Raw genomic sequence first — 7,646 nt, forward strand, 5'->3', positions numbered from 1 at the left:
AAAAGAATCAAAATGGAAATCGATTGAGTGAGCCCTGAGCTGGATCTTGACCTGCAGGCAAGGTGTGGAGGACAGACTTCTACTCCAGGAAGGCAGGCAGCAGAACCCGGAAAGAGAAGTGGAATGAGCTTGCCTCACTATGCGTAGGTGGCCTAGAGTAGGGCAGGTCTTGCCAGGAGGGAAGGGTGTGAGCTGTGGACCATGGGGTGTGAACCCTGCAGGGTGGGAGCTGGGGTGTGGCCTCTGGAGTCAGGTGCAGATATGAACTTTGATGTTGGAGATAGTGGGAAGCTGGGAGTGGCTCGGGACAGCAACCAGCATCTGCTGGGGAAGAGGGAAGGTGTGTGAGCAAGTGGCCCTGGAGTTTCGGCTTTCTAAAAGTATTTCTGGACCACCTCTGCTCTCAGGAGGACAGCAGTGCATGATGGGATGATTAGAGAAAAACACCTCTTGGCTTCCACCACACTCCCTCATTGGTTCATTCCAACCTTGTTGTCTATGTCTTTACACTCTACTTGTGCATGTCAACAGACTTTAGTTCGGGGCCAGGTCTTGGCACACAGGGGAGACTGATCTTCAACTCCCAACATTCCTCCTTCTGCCTCCCAGGTGGTGAGACTGTAAGTATGTGCCACCACAGCCAGCCTGCAGACTCTTTTGATGACTTTTCTGCAGTTGGGTGTCTGATGGCAGACATCAGGAGAGTGCAGAATTCTGCCTCCTCTGTCTCTGCCCTGTCCATTAAATCTCAGCCTGCGCCATGGCTTTAAAAGCTGTTTGTATTTGGGGACTGGTGATGTAGGTCAGTTGGTGGAGGGCTTGCCTAGTATGGGGAGAAACCCTGGGTTTGACCTTCAGCACCCCAGGAGCGGAGTATGGTAGTACAGCACAGGACTGCAACCCCAGCACTCGGGAGGAAGAGAGAAAGATCATGAGTTCAAGACTATCCTCAGCTACGTGGCATGTTCAGTGGCAGATTGGGTGCCATGAGATCCTGTCTCAAAAAAAATCTGCATTCTGCTTCATGTATTCTTATAGATTATCTCCCTGAGTTTTTCAGTTGGACAACCTGACACTTCTATTTGAGGGTGTCTCAAATTTCCAACGTCCAGGACAAGAACTGGGGACATCGCTCAGTTGTAGGACACCATGGTCCAGCATGTTCAAGGCCCTGAGCTCAATTCTCTGCACAAAAAAATGTCTAAGACAGAAACCTTAAGTTCTTTTTACCCCAAGCTATTCCTACCCTGGGGTCCCCTACCTGAGTAATGGGGCCCAGCAGTTACAAAGGCAAAAAGCTAAGCAATATCTGTGATGGCTTATTTAGCAGTCACTGAGTCTGGTAGGCTCTACTCTCAGAAGAGCCCCAAATCTACTACCCCTCACCAGGCCACAGCTAGAGCTGCCATCTTTGTTTTCCTGGTCCTCCTGTTACCAGGTAGCATCCTCCACTACCTCCCAAGTGTGTACCACACACAGATGAAATCGTTCCCCCAGACTGAATCCCTCTGGCAGCTTTCCCTGGACCTCAGAAGGAAGCTAACACTGCTTCCGCAGCTTCTGGAGCAGATGGCTCCAACTTTACTTTTGACCCTGACATGCCCACTGGACACTGGGGTTTTACGTTTCTAGAACCAATGACCCTTGTGCCGACCCCAGGACCTTTCTTTATACTCGGTTCTTTTGAGAACATTTTCCCATCATTCTTCTCTTCCTCACGGTTCTCATTCAAATGTGCCAAGTCCGCCTGCCAAGGCTTCTCTGCTGTTAGTCACTCGCTGCTGAGTGCTTCATCCTAGACATCAGAAGAGTGCCATAGCGATTCCCAGGCTTCCCTCCCTGAGGACACACATGTAGGTGGCATGAAGGCTGGATCTCACACGACCTGCTCAGCACTGTCTCCCACCCCTGAAACAATCCTAAGCACATGGTGGGAACTCTGTAAATATTTGCTCAAGAAATGTATTCTGATGTGCCTGCTGCTTTTCTCAGGAGAGTGTGGCAAGTCTGTGAAGAGTCACCCAAGAATTCAGGGCAGGGACTGGAGCTCCAAGCAGTGAGGCCCAGCCAGCCTGATGAGCCGGTATTTACTGGAGGCTCTATGCTGTCTAGAAAGAATAGTCCACAGCGGTGGGCCTGGACAGAACCCTTCAAAGGCCAACACAGAGAACTGACCAGAAGCCATCTGAAAATTGGTGGACTGTTCCTTCCAAAGCCACCATGTGGTTATAATCAAGGACCCCACTGAGCTATGTTCACATCTTCCCAGCCAAGCTTGCCCTCCTGCAGATCTAGATGTGACTGTGGCCATTTAATCGCTAGATATTTCACAAGGTCTTAATGCATGGACACCTGAAACATGTCATGGAAACTGACCACTCACTACAGAGCCTGATTACAGTGCCTACGTGCACACTGTGGAATATGAACCAGCCATCAGGACCGGCATAGCGAAGCACCAGGGATATAACTCTTTGGTATGAGCACTTGCCTACTGTTGTTGATACCCTAGGTTTGATTTCCACTGCTACACCCACAAACACAAAATGCAATTATAGACTTCAGACTGTAATCTAGAAAATATACCTTAATTTTAGTCTAAAAAATACCCTGGGATAGATATGCCTAAATATTGTAAGCATAAATGTATAAATATTATCTAAGGGAAAAAACTGAAAGGGGCGAATACGCACTGGGTTGGATAGTTTTCAGTGCATTTGCCTCTCAGTGTTTTCCAAACTTTTTCTTTTGTTTGTTCATTTTCAAGACAGGGTTTCTCTGTATAGCCCTGGCTGTCCTGGAATTCACTCTGTAGATCAGGCTGGCCTCAAACTCACAGAGATCTGCCTGCCTCTGCCTCCTGAGTGCTGGATTAAAGGTGTGCGACACCAACACCTGGTTGTTTCTCAAACATGCTAAGAAACTACTTGCATATGCAGAGAACAAAACTACTAGAGAACAGAATAAGGGATGCTAGAGCCCGAGGAGGAAAACGGGGAAGATGGAGCGAGAGAGGCCAACAGGCAGAGGGGAGCAATTGGACAGAAGCGATGACATAATGTCTGCTGTCATACAACCAGGAGGACAGCTGTGACAAGTAAGGGACTATTTCCAAAGAAATAATACAGGAATTTGAATCTTCCTAACATAAAGAAATGACAAATGTCTGAGGTGATAGGTACATCTGCTTAAATATCACACTGTGTCCCATAAATATATGAAGTTGCTATATGCTAAAATAAAATAATTTTGGTGGTTTGTTTAGGTGTGTGTGTGTGATGCTGGGAATTAAACCCTGGGATCCATGCTTGCTGAATAAGTGCTCTACTACTTAGCTATCACCCCAACCTCTAAAGAGATTTAATTATTTATTTTGTTAAGATTTATTTTAATTATGTGCATGTGTGTATATCTACACGAGTACGTTTATGTGAGTCCAGGAGCCCAAAGCGACCAGAAGAAGATGTCACATCTTCTGAACCCTCATAGCTATCCTCCTGTCCTGCGTGAGAGCAGAAGCTATTCTACCCTCCTGTCTAACTGCTCGTCCTTGCCTGTTGGCCTCCTCCCTCCGTCTTCCCTCCTACAGCCTTCCTTGGGCTCTGGCACTGTTATTCTATTTTCTAGTAGTTTCATTTTCTACATACACAAGGCAGCTGTGAACTGAACCGGAGTCTCACGGAGGAGTAGTATATGCTATTAACTGCCGAGCCATCTCTTTAGCCCACTCCTGTATATCTTAAAAAAGACTTTAAGCCAGGCATGGTGGCACACAGCTTTAATCCCAGCACTTCTGAGGCAGCAGCAGGTAGATCTCTGTGAGTTTGAAGACAGCCTGGTCTACACAGTGAGTTCCAGGATAGCCAGGGTTATGTAGAGAGAGACCTTGTCTTTAAAAATAATAATAATAAATACCGAGAGAGAGAGAGAGAGAGAGAGAGAGAGAGAGAGACAGAGACAGAGAGACAGAGACAGAGAGACAGAGAGAGACAGAGAGAGAGACAGAGAGAGAGAAACTTTAAAAGTAAATCTTGGTTACTTAACTCAAGTCCAAGTGGATCAAAATCCTCAACATAAATCCAGATACACTGAACCTGATAGAAGAGACAGTGGGAAATGGCCTTGAATGTGTTGGCACAGGAGACAACTTCCTGAACAGGACACCCATAACATAAACACTGAGTTCAACACTTAATAAACAGGACTTCATGAAACTGAAAAGGACACCATCAATAGGACAAAATAGCACCCTACAGAATGGAAAAAGATCTTCGCCAGTCCCACATCTGATAAGGGACTGATTTCCAAAATGTATAAAGAACTCAGGAAACTAGACATCAACAAACCAAATTATCCAATTAAAAATGGGGTTCAGATCTAACCAGAGAATTCTCAACAGAAGAATCTCAAATGGCTGAGAAACACTTAAGGAGATGTTTAACATCCTTAGCCATCAGGGAAATGCAAATCAAAATGACTCTGAGATACCATCTTACACCTGTCAGAACGGCCAAGATCAAAACCACAAGTGACAGCTCATACTGGAGAGGATATAGAGCAAGGGGAACATTCCTCCATTGCTGTTGGGAGTACAAACTTGTACAGTCACTTTGGAAATCAGTATGGCAGTTTCTTAGAAAACTGGGAACCAATCTATCACAAAAGCCAGATATACCACTCTTGGGCATATATCCACAGGATGCTCAGTCATAGCACAAGGACACTTGCTCAACTATTCATAGCAGCATTATTTGTAATAGCCAGAATCTGAAAACAACTTAGATGTCTCTCAACCGAGGAATGAGTAAAAAAAAAAAAAAAAATGTGGTACATTTACACAATGGAGTATTACTCAGCTGTTAAAAACAATGACATCATGAAATTTGAGGTCAAATGGATGGAACTAGGAAAAAAGTCATCTTGAGTGAGGTAACCCAGATACAGAAAGACCATCGTGGTGTGTATGCACTTGTAAGTGAATATTAGCTGTTAAAGTAAAGGTTGGCTATGCTTCAATCTACTGACCCAGAGAGACTCGTGAACAAGGAGAGTTCAGGGGGGAGGGGGTGCCCAGGTCTCCCTGGAAAGGAGAAATAAAAGGGATTTCATGAGTAGGCTGAGGACAGATGATCAGGTTGGGATGGGGCACTGGAGGGTCTGGTGCTAAGGGGACAGCTGTAGGGCACGGCATTCCAGGTTGGGTGGAAGCCTGGAATATGGGAATCTCACAGTAGTCTACCGGGGAGACCCCAGGTTAGACTTAGCAATAGTGGATAAGTAGCCTGAACTGGCTGTCTCCTGTGACCAGATTGGTGCCTGGCTCAACTGTCATCAGAGAGGAGTCATCCAGCCACTGATGGAGGCAATGCAGAGACCCACAATCAAACGTAAGGCAGAGTTCAGGAATCCTGCAGAGGAGGAGGAGAAAGGAGTATAGGAGCCAGAGGGGTCAAAGACACCACGAGAAGCTCACACCATCAACTAACCTGGGCTCACAGGCACAACTGAACCTAAACTAGCAACCAGGGAGCCTGCATGAGACTGACCTAGACACTCTGCATATATGTTACAGTTGTGTAGCTTGGTCCTCTTGTGGGACTCCTAACAGTGGGAACAGGGGCTGTCTCTGACTCTTTTACTGTCTTTTGGGACCCTACTCCTCACGCTGGGTCGTCTTGCCCATGGAAAGATGTTTAGTCTTACTGCAACTTGCTATGCCATGTTTTATTGATACTCTGGGTGGACACGGAGAAGGAATGGGTTGGGGGGGTGGGAACGAGGGTGGGGTTGAAGGGAGAGACTGAAAGGAGAGGAAGGAGGGGAAACTGTGGATGGGACTTTTAAAAAAGTAAATCTTGTTTAATTAAATAATATTAGATGTAATGTATTTTATTGTAGTATACCTGAAATGCTATCCATAAAAATTAAATAATGAAGTATAAGAAACTAAATGTTTTTCTGTGATAGTCTATGTCCCAGATAAATGGCCTCTCTACTATAAAGCAGACAGAAAAAGGATAAAGGCATCATGGTACCACCTCATTCCTAGAGCCCAATATGTGTGAAAATAGCCAAGGTAGAAGAGAAGAAACAGTGGCCGCCGTTGCTCTACCTCAGGTGCTTGGGCTCTATGCCAAGCAGCTTATCAACTTCTGACCTGCTATTTCTTTTCTTTTTTTTTTTTAAAGATTTATTTATTTATTATGTATACAACATTCCTTCCATGTATGTTTGTATGCCAGAAGAGGGCACCAGATCTCATTATAGATGGTTGTGAGCCACCATGTGGTTGCTGGGAATTGAACTCAGGACCTCTGGAAGAGCAATCAGTGCTCTTAACCTCTGAGCCATCTCTCCAGCCCCTGACCTGCTATTTCTCCATAGATAAGGAAGCAGGAAGTCCAAGCAGTTGAGGAACTCTTCTGAGGTAACAGGATGACAAATGACAGAGTAAGGGATGGAGCCCCATCTGATTCCCAAGCAAGGCTCTTCACCACTCTAATGTGACCAATACTGAGCTACTGCACTTTAATTGCTGCTGTAACTTCTTAGCTGCGCCTCGGAAGTGAGTCAGGAGGCATAGGATGCTGGGCAGGCAAGGACAGGCCAGCGACTTCTTTATCAGGGCATAGGGGAGAAAGGCTGGCCTAATCCCTGACTCTCCTTTCTGCATAGCAAGAGCATGCCTAGTTTCCCAGACACAAACTTCTGGGAAGAAGGTGGCACCAGGAAGAGGAAGGAGAGCAAGAACTAGCATCTAAGGAACAGTGGGGCTTGGGGGAAGGGGGAAAGGGAGGCTAGTGTGGGGTAGAGAAGTTGAGGGAAATCCTGGCGGCCCTTGGCTGCTCATCACCTGTGACTCTGAGAAGGGTCACCTGGAAGAGGCCCCATACATCCACAGAGCAGTCACCTTGGTTAAGGGGTGGAGTCATGTTCTCGTGAGGGCTGGGCCACCCCACAGCGTCCCTCACAAGTTACATTATGAGGCTGAGTTGTGGGGTGTGGTGGATGCTAGCATATATGTATGAAGTGGCATCTTCTAGAAACTTTGCGGTTGAGGCTCAGGATGGATTCACCAAGCCATGGACCAGACAGAGGGGAGGAGAGAGACCAGTACGGCCTGTAGGAGGTGAGGGGGTCCATGGCCTATGTGACCACCTCTCACTGCCGGGGAAAGGTCACACAAAGTGTGAATCACCAGGCCTTCCCAAACTCTGGCAGTCAGCGGAAGGACGCAGAAAGATAACCCGTGTTACCTAAAGACGCCCTTTGGCTTTTGTACAGTGCTATGTTTATCAGATGGAACTTGTTCAAGATGTTCCCTTCCCTGCCCAATAGGCAGGGCTGTGAGAAGACCAAATCAGTACGCTCCCTCAGGCTCCCTCTGAGTTGCACGCGGCTGCACGAACAACACTGCTGTACCACTGTGTGGGCTGTATCTGTGCTGTTTGTCCCAGGCACATTCTGATAGATCTGTCACAAGCGTGACCGTACTCTTTCTTCTCAGTAACCCATGGGCAGAAATAGATACCCCTCTGTCTTAGTCCCTGTTCTGATGCTGTGGAGGAACACCATGACCACAGCAAGTCTCATAAGAGAAAACATGTTTTACTGGGGACTTGCTTACAGTTTCAGAGGCTTGGCCC

At 46.7% G+C, this 7,646-nt stretch overlaps 1 protein-coding gene across 1 annotated transcript in view; it reads right to left on the reverse strand.

Annotated features, from left to right (window-relative positions):
* Pla2g4e (phospholipase A2 group IVE) overlaps nt 1-7,646 on the reverse strand; it is a 79,358-nt gene that overhangs the window by 70,241 nt on the left and 1,471 nt on the right. The window lies entirely within an intron of this gene.

The sequence above is a fragment of the Microtus ochrogaster genome (assembly GCF_000317375.1).
Source record: "Microtus ochrogaster isolate Prairie Vole_2 chromosome 14 unlocalized genomic scaffold, MicOch1.0 chr14_random_1, whole genome shotgun sequence".
Classification (NCBI taxonomy): Eukaryota; Metazoa; Chordata; class Mammalia; order Rodentia; family Cricetidae; genus Microtus; species Microtus ochrogaster.